At 44.9% G+C, this 15440-nt stretch overlaps 1 pseudogene; it reads right to left on the bottom strand.

Annotated features, from left to right (window-relative positions):
* Nucleotides 1–15440, bottom strand: part of LOC117484569 — a 154472-nt pseudogene that overhangs the window by 45296 nt on the left and 93736 nt on the right.

Raw genomic sequence — 15440 nt, forward strand, 5'->3', positions numbered from 1 at the left:
CTGCAGTGCTGAATCTGACTCCTCGCTCCATCGTTGTACTGTCCTTGTTATCGGTCTGTCCCTTTTAAGTTTCTGCTTGTAAGCAGGCAACAACAGTAGTGAGATATGGTCTGATTTGCCGAAGGGAGGGCGAGGGAGAGCCTTATATCCATTCCGGAAAGGGGAATAAACATGGTCCAGTATGTTTCCCCCGCGCGTCGGGAAGTTGATGTGTTGGTAATATTTTGGCAAAACCTTCTTCATGTTGGCGGTGTTGAAATCTCCGGCCACAACGAACGCCGCATCTGGCCGTGAAGTCTCGGTTTTATCAATAAACCCAAACAGCTGATCGAGTGCCGTGTTGTTGTCGGCGAGTGGCTGCGGCGGGATATACACTGCTGTTATCACAACAGATGTGAATTCCCTCGGCAGATGGAAGGCCCGACATGAGATCATGAGGTGCTCTAGCTGTGCGGAACAGTCCGATGAAATAATCTTCACATCTGAGCACCAGTTGTTGTTAGTCATTACACACACACCGCCTCCCTTACTTTTCCCCGAGTTTGCAGTCCGGTCCTGACGAAAAATAGAGAATCCATCAGGGACAATGGCGGAGTCCGGGATAGCAGGGTTGAGCCAAGTCTCAGTGAGAATTAACACGTTACAGTTCTTAATGTCCCGTTGAAAAGCAATCCGGCTTCTGAGTTCATCTAGCTTATTTTCAATGGATTGAACATTAGCCAGAAGAATACTCGGAAGAGGGGGCCGATTCTCACGTTTTCTCAGTTTGACCAGCAACCCGGCCCGGCATCCGCGCTTTGTCTTCTTCTTGCGTCTCTCAGGTAGAACAGCAACAGGTAGCCATGGTGAATCTCCATTGTCTGTCGGAGGGTTAATATTGTCCACGAAGTTTCGCAATTGGAAAAGTTCCTCTCTGCTATATTGTATGGCAGAGTAGGTGCGGTCGGCTAGCATGTTGCGAACCATGTTAAAAGTAAAACGGCAAAAGTAAAAGAAATATGTACAAAATACGAAAATGGGCAAAGTTGGAGAGGAGCACAAAGACGATGCGGCCATCGTCACCGGCGCATCTCTGCATTCAGAGTGTGACCTCACTAATGCTCTTCTGGATGAAAGGGCTTCCCACAGACACACTCCAAGATCTGTAGAAAGCCTTCCCAGAAGAGTGGAAGCTGTTATAGCTGCAAAGGGGGACCAAGTTCAAATGAATGCCTAAGAGTTTGGAATGGGATGTCCTGAAAGCTCCTGTAGGTGTAATCAGAATCAGAATCAGAATCAGAATCAGAATCAGAATCAGAATCAGAATCAGAATCAGAATCCCTTTATTAGTCCCACAGAGGATACATGTACATTGTTACAGCAGAAAGAGCCAGAGACAGCTTCATGTTTCCTAAAGCATGCATACAACAAAGTATTAAAGATTAAAAAAAGAAATGATAATAGGTGTTATAGTCTGTGTTGTTGTGTGGGGGGGTCTACTAGGGGTCGTGGTGGTTATATAGTCTGACCGCTGCAGGATGGAAGGACCTGCGGTATCTCTCTAATGTGTAGGTGGTCCAATACTTTTGTCTATATTGTGTATAATTGAGTATCATCCGCATAACAATGAAAATGTCCCGAGTGATTCCTTATTGCCTAAAGGAAGCGTATATAATGTGAACGCAATAGGTCCAAGCTCTGAGCCCTTATGCTTTGCTGTGGCAGAACTGGCTGGATCAAATCAAACAGAACTCTAAACACATTTTCAGCTCTGCACACAATCTGCAATTCAACTCTGCACTTTCTAAAACACTGCACACGGTTCTCTGAGTAACACACAGAGATCTGACATATTCACCTGTCAGCCATTTTCAACACACTGCCATTAAACATGCTACACATATGAGCCAATGAACAGATACACATGCCAGCTGACCGTTAACGCCTGGCTGCTTTACTGCTGACTCAGCAAGCAGGATATAAGTACAAGAAGTGGGATATTTATTTTAAAAATCTGTTTTTTTATCACAGAGCTGAGAAAATAATATTTATTATAAAAAAATCAAATATCCTGTTTATGAAATACACAAGGAAAAAAATAAAGATTTAAGAACAAATTAACATTAAATTTTAGCAAAACAAATATTATGCTATTTGGAAAACATAAAACAAATCCTCAGGTGCAATTAATACTAGATAACATAAACATAGAAAGAGTATATGAAATGAAGTTCCTTGGTGTGGTTTGAGAGCACAAGATCAGCTGGAAACCTCATATCAATCATGTAAAAGCTAAACTGGCTAAGACTATCTCAATATTGGGGAAAGCAAGACACATTCTGGACTACAAGTCATTATGCTCTGTATAATACACTCATATTGCCATGTCTGAGTTACTGTGTGGAGATTTGGGGAAACACTTACAAAACCAACCTACAGCCGTTATGCACATTACAAAAAAGGGCTATAAGAATAATCAATAATGTTGGATATCTTGAACACACTCATTCATTATTCTTGAAGTCACACACACTGAAGTTTACTGATCTGGTTACATTTAAAACGGCACAAATCATGTACAGTAATATTTGTTGAAAACAAATGTAATAAAATGTCCAAAGAAAGTATTCAGAGTAATTCTTATTACAGTTTTATAATTGTTTTATATATTCCTCAAATGATCTGCTTTGACTGCAGCTTGAGAAACTTCTGGATTCAGTCTGAAAGCATCCTTTTTTAACTTTAAACATGATCTTTAATAATGTTGTAGTTTAGTTTAACTCTGAGAGGTGGACTGGCTGGACTCCTCACTGGGACTCTGGTTCTGGACCAGCTTGCAGGGTCCAGGAGTTCTTGGAGAGAAGGAGCGCTTCCTGCCGCAGGACTCGGGGGATGGGAGTTCCTGAACATGGAGAAACAGCTTCAGTTCTTATGCTCCAAATATCTGGAACAAAGTCACAGAAAGAATGTGTCTGCAGCTCAGAGAGTCCTGCTGGGAACCCACACATGTTGAGGAGCCCAAAGTGTGATGAGAGAAATGTACAGTACGGGTCCCCAGCACATAGAAGCTGCCGGATGCTAACCTGCATATGTTGGGAGAGCTTTACAGATCAGGAGAGGAACTAAGTACATTTACTCAAGTACTGTACTTTTACATTACATGTCACTTGTTAGACGCTTTTATCCAAAGCGACTAACATACTCAATACTGTGGGCAATCCCCACAGGAGCCATTTGGGGTGAAGTGTCTCAGGGACACAACGACATGCTGACTGCAGTGGGGTTTGAACCTGTGCTCCCTTGATCCAAACACCAACGCTCTATCCACTGCGCCACACGCCTCCACACTTAAGTACAATGTTGAGGTACTTGTACCTTTCCTGAGTATTTCCATTTTATGCTACTTGGTACTTCTACTCCACTACAGTTCAGAGGTACATGGTGTACTTTTACTCCACTACATGTATTTAATACCTGATATGATCAATAATTATAAAACTTATCTTAAACTTATATTATTCTGAAATGGACCAATCTGCACAATGACTACTTTTGGTACTTTAAATATATTTTGATGCTAATACTTTTCTACTTGTATTGAGTAACATTTGAATGCAGGCCTTTTACTGTAACAGAGTATTCCTACACTCTGGTACTTCTACTTTTACTCAAGTACAAGATCTGAGTACTTCTACTTTTACTCAAGTACAAGATCTGAGTACTTCTACTTTTACTCAAGTACAAGATCTGAGTGCTTCTACTTTTACTCAAGTACCAGATCTGAGTACTTCTACTTTTACTGAAGTATATTTTGATGATAATACTGTAACAGACTGGTTATAATGTTGATGTTTTCATGTGTTTTATTCTTCAGAGTTTATTTACATTTTACAGAGTGTCAGTGAACGCGTCACTGTTTTGATAGACAGTTGTTGTGAAGAGAAACAGCCAAAATGATGAAGAGAGAAAAACAAGAGTGTTGTTTTCCTCTGAGGACATGCTCCATGAAAGAGTTTCATATCTTGATGAATGGAGGATATTCAGTACTCACAGTTCTTCTGGATCTTGGCTCTGATCGTCTCATCTCTTCTGATCCTGTAGGGATGAACACAATCCAACAGTTATGGATCCAGTTTAAAATAAGTGTTTGTTCTTTGAGTCAGCTTCAGAGTCCTGACTGATCTCATGCTTTACATCCCATCATATCTTCTCTGCAAACACTACGACTGACTGCCACAGCTGCATTACAGGAAGTAACAGTCATTAGTCAAGGAGCTAAAAACATCCCATCAAAAACAGACTACCTTTTCCACTCTTCTGTCAAATCCCATATGTCTGGTGGAAAGTTGATTACTTACTAAATGTGGCTTTGCATTTTCAGCTGGCCTTCTATAGTTGATGGAAGAATGAAAGAGCCTGCAGTCAGTGGGTAACATCACTGATCTGTTGTGATTCCCCAGTGAGAGAAACACCTCCCTGTGTTTCATACAATACTGCTGAACCAGCAGAGACCCCTTACTGACCTGAGGGTCTCCAGTCTGCAGTCTGGAGACTCCAGAAGATCTCTCAGCAGCTCCACTCCTGAATCCTGCAGAGCGTTGTAACTCAGGTCCAGATCTCTCAGATGGATGTTGGACTTCAGAGCTGAGATCAGAGCAGAACAGCTGATCTCTGACAAATTGCAGCCCCTCAGTCTGAATAAATAAAACATGATGTAAGTTTAGAAAACAATGTTCCTGTTTGAAATAACTCCAGGTTTAATAATCTGTTCAGAGTGAAACAGGGTTTTAATGTCAGAGATGATGCAGAAACAATCCACTGATAATCTGGAACTTTAACTTTGATCAGATGTTGAACAACTCCTTCATCTCCCTCACAGCTCATCAGTACTGACAGCATCTCCACTGACTCCTGGAGCACAGAGTGAGTCTGTGGAAGCTCAAACTCTCTCCCTCACACATTCACCTTCTCTCTGTTACTCTGATCAATATTCAGTCATTAGCAAAAACAGAACAAATAAAAATAACATTGTATTTGTTCAAATTCAGAAAATCATAAACACAAACAGATCAATATGAACTGCAGTCAGTGAACTGACCTGAGAGCCTCCAGTCTGCAGTTTGGACTCTTTAGTCCAGAAATCAGCAGCTCCACATCTGAATCCTTCAGAGGGTTCTGTCTCAGGTCCAGATCTCTCAGATGAGAGGGGTCAGACTTCAGAGCTGAGGCCACGACTTCACATACAGTCTCTGAGAGTTCACAGAGAGTAAGTCTATAATAAAACATATATTACAAAATGTGTTAAAAAAGAGGAAACATTATATTAACATCAAGCATTTGATGAAAAAAGATTTGACATGTTCTGATAGACATTTGCTGTTAGTCCATTTAATATAATATATAATAATATATGATAATAGAGTGTAATGAGTTGTCAGTGTGATCTGATCACATGTCTGTGCTCCTGCTGTCACTGACTGTTACCAAAAGAAACAGAAATTAAATTAATCACTTGACAATATTAGAGATGTACATATTTAAATGTTAGTTAATATGTGGATGTGAATGATGGATGAAGGATGCTTTGGCTTCTCTGAGCATCTGAACATTTATTGCGCACACAAACACAATTAACAAACCAATAAAGTTTCAATATGTTCAACTTGATAGCATCAGATGTTCCCAGTATATCAGCATTAAGACATAACTCTGTTATTGGTGGGAAATGATATAGATCTGATTTTAAACTCTAACACATTGTGATCAAAACGTGTTTAATGATAAAGAAACTACTAGAAAGTAATCATTAAAAAAAGGGTTGTTGCTTCACTTAAGGTTTGGAGGGAAGTCTGTCGTAATCAAAAACGATATGAAGATGGAATCTTCTTGAAAGAAATGAACTGATCAAGACTTCCCTCCTCACAAACTGAACAAAGACCACCACATGTTGAAACTATGGGCTTCTAAGGGCTTGAGGACATTTGGACAAATGTTCGGTGATAAAGACGTGAAGTCCTTTGAACAGCTTTCGTTACAATATGATTTACTCAAATACCATTTATTCAGATTCTTCCAAGTGAGGAGTTATCTTTCCGGCATTTAAAGAAAGAGATCTTTTCAAGACATCAAGCCATTAATAAAATACATGCTTACAGTTTATGACCCTGGAGTGGAAACAACATTTCTAACTCAGATGGTTCAAATATTACAATTAAGAAATCAAGATGAACACAGTATTATTAATGTAACAAAGAAATGGGGAAATGAATGATCCTGCAATATGCCAGAAGCAGATTGGGAACAAATGTGCAGAAACATTCAGAACACAACCAACTCAAACTACTGGAAAGAAAACACATGAAGCTTTTAACTCCATCCTTTAAGACACCCCAGATTCAAAGTGAACACAAACAAACCCTCACTTCAAAATGCTGGAGAGAATGCGCTGAGCAGAAACCAGACACATATATTCTGGGCCTGTGATGTGTTGGGAGACTTCTGGGAAACAGTTTGAAGAGAAATGTCCAATATCTTGTTCTCTCAACAAAAACCCATTGTCCCTATCACTGGGGAAACACCAGAGGAGATACAGAAAGATTCCTATCTATTTCTGGTCATTAGAAAAGCCATCATCAAACTAATGACAAGGAATTGTCTAAAAGATAATAACTTAGTAAACTCACAATGGAATAACTTAGTAAATGAAATCTATGTAACGGAGAAAACAACTAGATTAGAAACCAAATGCATATCTTTGAGGAAAGGTGGGAGGAATGGGTCAGTATAGAACAATACAGTGAATATAATTAATGTGTACCTGAGTATTCATAATGTATTCATAATGTATCCATTCTTTCATTTGTAATATTATTAATACTATTATTTTATTATGTCTTCTCTGATTTGTCATCTGTTATGTAGTTCATCTATGTACTTAGATGTGTTTATTTGGTTATGTATGCTTTGTGAATATTTTCTTAAAAAGCAAAGAAAAAAGCAAAGAAAGTAATAATAACATGTTTCTGTGATAACTGTAAGTCCTGCTGTGTGGTGTGATCACATGCTGAGAAAGCTCTCAAGTCCTTCATGTGTTTGACATGTCGCCTCCATCACTCAATATGAAGAGAGGAACGCTTCAGTTTAACTATTATTATAAATAAATAGAAGAACAGTGTTGGGTTTATTTTGCTCTCAGTATTTAAACAGCAGAAATGTTATAGTGTTTATTTGAATAATTAAACTCCTGATCCACATTAGTTTATAAAGTTAATCACATCTGGACTTACTTGGCCTTCCTGCAGTTCCTCACAGCTGGAATCAGTCTCCATCGTCCCTCCCGTGATGTGTTGTACTGATCCAGGTCCAACTCATCCAGAACCTCCTCTGACATCTGCAGCATGTAGGCCAGAGCAGAGCAGTGGATCTCAGAGAGTTCCTTCTTTGATCTGTTCTCTGACTTCAGGAACTCCGTGATCTCCTGATGTACTGAGTGGTCCTTCATCTCTGTCAGACAGTGGAAGATGTTGATCATCCTGTCAGGAGAGGAATCACTGCTCGTCTCCTTCAGGTTGTTGATGGCTCTCTGGATGGTTTCTGGTCTGTTGTCTGTGCGACCCAGCAGGCCTCCTAAGAGTCTCTGGTTGGACTCCAGAGAGAGGCCGTGGAGAAAGCGGACAAACAGGTCCAGGTGGCCATTTTCACTTTGGAGGGATTTCTCCATGGCTCCCTTCAGGAAGACATCCAGGGATGGGTAATCCTGATCTCTGCTGTTGCTATAGTCTCCCTGCAGGAAGTCCTTCAGTACCTCTGTGTCTCTGTTGGTGTAACAGTGCAACATGTAGACTGCAGCCAGAAACTCCTGAATGCTCAGATGAACAAAGCAGTAGACTGTTTTCTTGAAGATCACTCTCTCTCTTTTGAAGATCTGTGTACAAACTCCTGAGTGCACCAAGGCCTCTGTGACACCAAGACCACAGCGCTGCAGGTCTTCTTGGTAGAACATGATGTGTCCTTTCTCCAGATGTTCAAACGCCAGCCTCCCCAGCTTCAGAAGAAGCTCCCTGTCAGCCTCCGTCAGCTGCTGTGGACTCGTCTCATGTCCCTCTTCATACTTCTGCTTCTTCCTCTTGGTCTGGACCAGCAGGAAGTGTGAGTACATGTCAGTGAGGGTCTGGGGCAGCTCTCCTCTCTGCTCTGTAGTCAACATGTGGTCCAGAACTGCAGCAGTGATCCAGCAGAAGACTGGGATCAGACACATGATGTGGAGGCTCCTGGAGCTCTTGATGTGAGAGATGATTCTGCTGGACAGGTCTTCATCACTCCATCTCCTCCTGAAGTACTCCTCCTTCTGGGCGTCAGTGAAGCCTCGTACTTCTGTTACCCTGTCCACACACTCAGGAGGGATCTGATTGGCCGCTGCAGGTCTGGAAGTTATCCAGACGAGAGCCGAGGGAAGCAGCTTCCCCCTGATGAGGTTTGTCAGCAGCACGTTGACTGAGGACTGCTGAGAGACATCAGACACAACCTCATTGTTTCTGAAGTCCAGAGAAAGTCTGCTTTCATCCAGGCCGTCAAAGATGAGCAGCACTTTGCAGACAGCCAGCTGCTCTGCTGTGACCTTCTGTAAGGTTGGATGGAAAACATGGAGCAGCCTGAGAAGACTGTACTGCTCACCTTTGATCAGGTTCAGCTCCCTGAAGGAGAGCGGGATCACCAGACTGACATCTTGGTTTCCCGAACCCTCGGCCCAGTCCAGAGTGAACTTCTGCACTGAGAAGGTTTTTCCAACTCCAGCGACTCCGTTGGTCAGGACCACTCTGATGAGAGTCTGTTGGTCAGGTAAGGCTTTAAAGATGTCCTGGCACTTGATTGGAGTGTCATGGAGGGGCTTCTTCTTGGAAGCTGTCTCCAGCTGCCTCACCTCATGTTGGGTATTAACCTCTTCACTCTGGCCTTGTGTGATGTAGAGCTCAGTGAAGATGCTGTTGAGGAGGGTTTCACTTTGATCAGTTCCTTCAGTCACACGTTCACATCTCCTCCTCAGACTGAGCCTATGTTCATCTAAAACCTCCTGCAGACCACTATCTGCTGGAAGAGAAGGAAACGTGAGAGAATGAGGGAAATGCTCTGAGAATCTAATTATAACAATAAAACAACAACAAACAGACTGAGTTGAAATCTTTCATAAAACAGCTTACTGTTTATGCTCTACAACCATGGGCGTCACAGCCATTATATGTGGGTGGGACAAGTCCCCCCCACCTTTTAAAATGATTAGTTTAGACCCCCCCACTTTTACTATGTAGAAAGTCCGTGCATCGGTCTCTCCACTCGCCGCTCTCTGTAGAGCGCTGTGTCAGTGCTTCATTATCAAATCCATTCCACTTGCTTATTGAGAGAATGCCCAAATCAATGAAACTCCGTACCATGTTTTCACTGCTACTTTGTACCAAGGCAGATTCACACATGAGCCGTACACATGAGCCGTGCACATGAGCCGTACACATGAGCCGTGCACATGAGCCGTACACATGAGCCGTGCACATGAGCCGTACACACGAGCCGTACACACGAGCCGTACACACGAGCCGTACACACGAGCCGTACACACGAGCCGTACACACGAGCCGTGCACACGAGCCGTGCACACGAGCCGTACACATGAGCCGTGCACATGAGCCGTACACATGAGCCGTACACACGAGCCGTACACACGAGCCGTACACACGAGCCGTACACATGAGCCGTACACACGAGCCGTACACACGAGCCGTACACATGAGCTGTGCACATGAGCCGTACACACGAGCCGTACACATGAGCCGTACACACGAGCCGTACACACGAGCCGTACACACGAGCCGTACACATGAGCCGTACACATGAGCCGTACACACGAGCCGTACACACGAGCCGTACACATGAGCTGTGCACATGAGCCGTACACATGAGCCGTGCACATGAGCCGTACACACGAGCCGTACACATGAGCCGTACACACGAGCCGTACACACGAGCCGTACACATGAGCCGTGCACATGAGCCGTACACATGAGCCGTACACACGAGCCGTACACATGAGCCGTGCACATGAGCCGTACACATGAGCTGTGCACATGAGCCGTACACATGAGCCGTACACACGAGCCGTACACATGAGCCGTACACACGAGCCGTACACACGAGCCGTACACACGAGCCGTACACATGAGCCGTGCACATGAGCCGTGCACATGAGCCGTACACACGAGCCGTACACATGAGCCGTACACACGAGCCGTACACACGAGCCGTACACACGAGCCGTGCACATGAGCCGTACACATGAGCCGTACACACGAGCCGTACACACGAGCCGTACACACGAGCCGTGCACATGAGCCGTACACACGAGCCGTACACACGAGCCGTACACATGAGCCGTACACATGAGCCGTACACATGAGCCGTGCACATGAGCTGTACACACGAGCCGTACACATGAGCCGTGCACATGAGCCGTACACACGAGCCGTACACATGAGCCGTGCACATGAGCCGTACACATGAGCTGTGCACATGAGCCGTACACATGAGCCGTACACACGAGCCGTACACACGAGCCGTGCACACGAGCCGTGCACATGAGCCGTGCACATGAGCCGTACACATGAGCCGTACACACGAGCCGTACACACGAGCCGTACACACGAGCCGTACACACGAGCCGTACACACGAGCCGTACACACGAGCCGTACACATGAGCCGTACACACGAGCCGTACACACGAGCCGTGCACATGAGCCGTACACATGAGCCGTACACATGAGCCGTGCACATGAGCCGTACACATGAGCTGTACACATGAGCCGTACACATGAGCTGTACACATGAGCCGTACACATGAGCCGTACACATGAGCCGTACACATGAGCTGTACACATGAGCCGTACACATGAGCCGTACACATGAGCCGTACACATGAGCCGTGCACATGAGCTGTACACATGCTGCGTTCTGTGCGTAGCTGTGTCTTTAGTTGTAAGCCCAGCGATCTGTTCATCTGTCATATCATACAATAAAGCCATCGAAAAGAATAGGATACATCATTAAAAGTTATTCTGGGTCTTTGTGTGTCATAGCTCGGCTGTGTGTGTGGCACGAGCGCATTTTGTGTGAGCGAGCGAGCGAGAGAGAGAGTGCACGAGAGAGCGCTAACGTACACAAGGAGTTGTTTCTACAACAAGGAGGAGGAGAGCTCTCTCCTGTCAGACAAATCTTATAACGTCAGCTCAGGGAGGTAAAGGACTCTCTGAGTCTTTAGATAGTTCACTTTGGTCTAAGTTATCTCATGTAAACAAGTATTTCCAAGGCACACCTTTTATATGATCATTATACAAAATAAGAGAATAATTCCAACTCAAACTATAGGACAGTAACACAAAAATACAGTTTAAAAGGGCAGTGATTTGTAAAATATGCATAAAGAAAAAGTAAGTCTGTTTACAGTACTGTTTCACATGGGTGTTGTTGAGAGATGTATCCATAGATTTAGTCCCTAACTTTGCTCTCAAAGTGTACCAGATTGATGCATTTGACTTCAACATTTAAAATAAAACCTGACCACCACACCCCCTGTCAAATTGTCCCGCCCACATTGAGGATGCTTCCTACGCCCATGTCTACAACAAAACCAGCTTACTGTCTATGCTCTACAACAGTATACCTGTTCAAAAACAAATGAACCAGGAAGAGGAATAAGACGCTGCGTGTGTTCGGCCTCTTACCTCGTACAGAGCTGGTCTGACTGGCTGTCTGCAGTCCAGCTCTGGTTCTGGATCTCTTTCCACACTGGGGACAGGAGGGGTCTCCTGATGGAGGTCTCTGCTCCCAGTATGAGGTGATGCACTGTCTGCAGAACCAGTGTCCACAGCTGGTAGAGACTGGATCCTTCAGGACGTCCTGACACAGAGCACAGCTGGACAGCTGCTCCTCCACAGGAACACCACTCTTCCTCTTCCCTCTGTGGAGATGAACACATCCTTTACAGCGGGGGTTCCCAACCCCCGGTTTTTAATTTTCGCACCGACACCAGTCATATTATTTAATCCAAAACATACAAAATAAATTAAAATTGGTTAGAATAAGGTCTCAGCCTCTCGTGCGCACGAGAAAGTGACCGGTGCGCCAATAGGAAGTGGAGCGCACAGGAGACAACCGTTTGATTGCAGACTGTTATGTTTATGTGGGGAAATGGCAGTGCATACATTATTTGAGATATATTTCGAACTCGGACTTAATTTTAAGGACATGTCGGCCAGGGGTGTAGAGCTATTTGTTTATTTGTAAAACCTCCTTCACTTCATGAAATGGCTGCAGCATCAGGAGGCAGCCTCTGAGAAGTGCAGCACCAGCGCGTATGCATCGCACACACACCTCTACACACACACACACACATCGAACTGCCCGATTATTCCCCCCCCCCTGTTCAAATTACCATGAACAGTAATTTACACACATCTGGCCAACTCCATAGGTATATGTGGGTGTTCCCAAAATAAATTAGTTTAATCTTAATCTCGATGTAGTGCTAAATGCTGTCTGAGTGCACCGGAACAAACGACACTATCATAATATCTTCTGAAAACTAATGCCAGTGACACACACACACACACACACACACACACACACACACACACACACACACCCACACCACACACACACACACACCACACACACCACCACACACACACACACACACACACACACCACACACAATCTCGGTCTCCGTTACGGATTATATAGCTTCATTATTGGTGAAGTATATTACTTTCTTCCACGCTAAAACATTGCACAGGAAGCATGTGGTTATATGTAATTTATGCATCTATTTGTCACGATCTGTCTATGTTTTAGTTTGTCTGTCTCTGTTTCCTGTTGTAGTTTGAAAAGTGTTCCCCCTCCCGTCTTGTCTGTTGCTGGTGATTGTGTTCACCTGGTGCCCTGTGTGTCTCCTCCCTCCTCACCTGTGTCTTGTTGGTTTGATTAGTCCTGTGTGTATTTAGGTTCTGTTTTCCTGTTAGTGTGTGTGTGTGTGAGATCCTGGTTGCTGGTGACTGTGTTCACGTGAGTCATATTGAGGCTGTGTATCATGTACCACAATGATGAATAAATGCCCACACCGGGTTGTATTTGGACGTTCTGCCTCTGCCTCCTTGCTTGGTCGGGCCGCTCAATGGTCAGCTTCACACGAACCATACACGGATTCGGCAGCCCTGTGATCGCTTGGAATCCGCCGGAACTAATGATCCGTCAAGCGAACTATTCCTGACACCAGCACCCGACCGGACTGGACAGCGCTGTCAGTGTCAGGGTGCTGGTGTCAGTGAGTGTAGAGGTGAGCGCAGGTGCAGAGATGAGTGGACCTCAGCAAACTTCCATGAACCGCTTCTTTGCGGGCTATTCCAATAAAAGAGATGGTGAGGCACAACCCGAAAATGCTACCAAAAAGAAAAAACTAGCTTTAATCGCAAATACGATTCCTCGTATATCAAATATGGATTTGTTGCAACGGGCGATTCGTTGCCACCAAAACCATTGTGTGTTGTGTTTGCCGAAATGCTTTGTAATCAAGGTTCAAGGTTCTTTATTGTCAATCTGACATAGCTACAGAGTAATTATGCAGTTGAAAATCTTATGTCACAGGCTTCTCCAACAATGCAACATAATAACATAATAACAATAAGAGCAAGAGCAATACAAAAATAATAATAGTTATGAAAATGAAATAAAGTTATGATGTGGAATAGTGCAATAGAGTCTATATACAAGTTATTGGAATGATATATATATATTAGGTATTAGATACATACTACTGAGTAGCAGATGAATGTTTGATGTTGTTTCAACAGTTCAATTGTTTAACAGTCTCACTGCCCGCGGGAAGAAACTGTCTCCGAATCTTCTTGTCCTTGCCAGGATGCTGCGGTAACGTCTGCCAGACGGCAACAGAAAGAACAGTTTGTGGCTGGGGTGATGGGGGTCTTTGATAATCCGTAGTGATTTCTTCCTGAGCCGCTGGGAGTAAAGGTCCTCCATGGATGGCAGCTCCGTCCTGGTGATGTGCTGTGCAGTTTTCACCACCCTCTGTAAAGCCTTACGATCGAGGTCGGTGCAGCTGCCGTACCAGGCCGTCATGCTGCCAGTGAGGATACTCTCTATCGTGCACCTGTAGAAGTTGCAGAGTATCCTGGAATCCATTTTGAACCTCCTCAACCTGCGGAGGAAGAAGAGCCGCTGTCGAGCTTTCTTGGTGATGGTGGTGGTGTGAAGAGACCATGTCAGGTCCTCAGTGATGTGGACCCCAAGGAACCTGAAGCTTTTGACTCTCTCCACCATAGTCCCATTGATGGCGATGGGGGCGTGTCCCTCTCCCTGCTGCTTCCTGTAGTCCACAATCAGCTCCTTTGTTTTGCTGATGTTGAGATGGAGGTTGTTATCCTGGCACCAAGATGTCAGATTTTCGACCTCCTCTCTGTACGCCGTCTCGTCATCGTCTGTGATCTGGCCAATGACGGTCGTGTCATCAGCAAACTTCACGATGGTGTTGGAGCTGTGTGTGGCCACGCAGTCGTGAGTGAACAGGGAGTAGAGGAGAGGGCTGAGCACGCAGCCTTGAGGGGCACCGGTGTTGAGGATCAGGGTGGAGGATGTGATGTTTCCCACCCGCACTGCCTGGGGTTTGCCCGTCAGGAAGTTCAGGATCCAGTCACAGAGGGCGCTGTTGAGCCCGAGATCTCTGAGCTTGATGGCCAGCTTGGAGGGCACAATGGTGTTGAATGCTGAACTGTAGTCAATGAACAGCATTCTCACATATGTGTTCCTGTTCTTCGGGTCCAGGTGTGAGAGGGCAGTGTGGAGGGTGAGGGCTATGGCGTCGTCTGTGGACCTGTTTGCTCTGTAGGCAAACTGCAGGGGGTCCAGAGATTCAGGGAGGGAGGAGGTGATGAATAATTTGACTAACCGCTCAAAGCACTTCATTATGATGGAGGTGAGTGCTACTGGGCGGTAGTCGTTGGGGCAGGTGATGATTGTCTTTTTGGGGACAGGAATGATGGTGGAGTGTTTAAAACATGTGGGGACTACAGACTGCAGCAGGGACCTGTTGAAGATGTCTGTGAACACCTCTGCCAGCTGAACTGCACACACCCTGAGAACACGGCCAGGGATGCCATCAGGTCCAGGAGCCTTGTGTGGGTTAACCCTTTTAAAGGATTTACACACATCTGCCCTATTTAAAACAAAAGGGCAGTGTAGCTCCTGGTCCCTCTGTACCTCCACAGCCCGGCTGCTCTCAAAGCGTGCAAAAAAACTGTTCAGCTCATCTGGGAGAGATGCGCACGCAGACACTCCCGCAGCACCCCCGCTGCTCCTTTGTAGTCAGTCATTGTCCTTAGTCCCGCCCACATATTCCTAGTGTTAC

The sequence above is a fragment of the Trematomus bernacchii genome, unplaced genomic scaffold, assembly GCF_902827165.1.
Source record: "Trematomus bernacchii unplaced genomic scaffold, fTreBer1.1, whole genome shotgun sequence".
NCBI classification, from domain to species: Eukaryota; Metazoa; Chordata; class Actinopteri; order Perciformes; family Nototheniidae; genus Trematomus; species Trematomus bernacchii.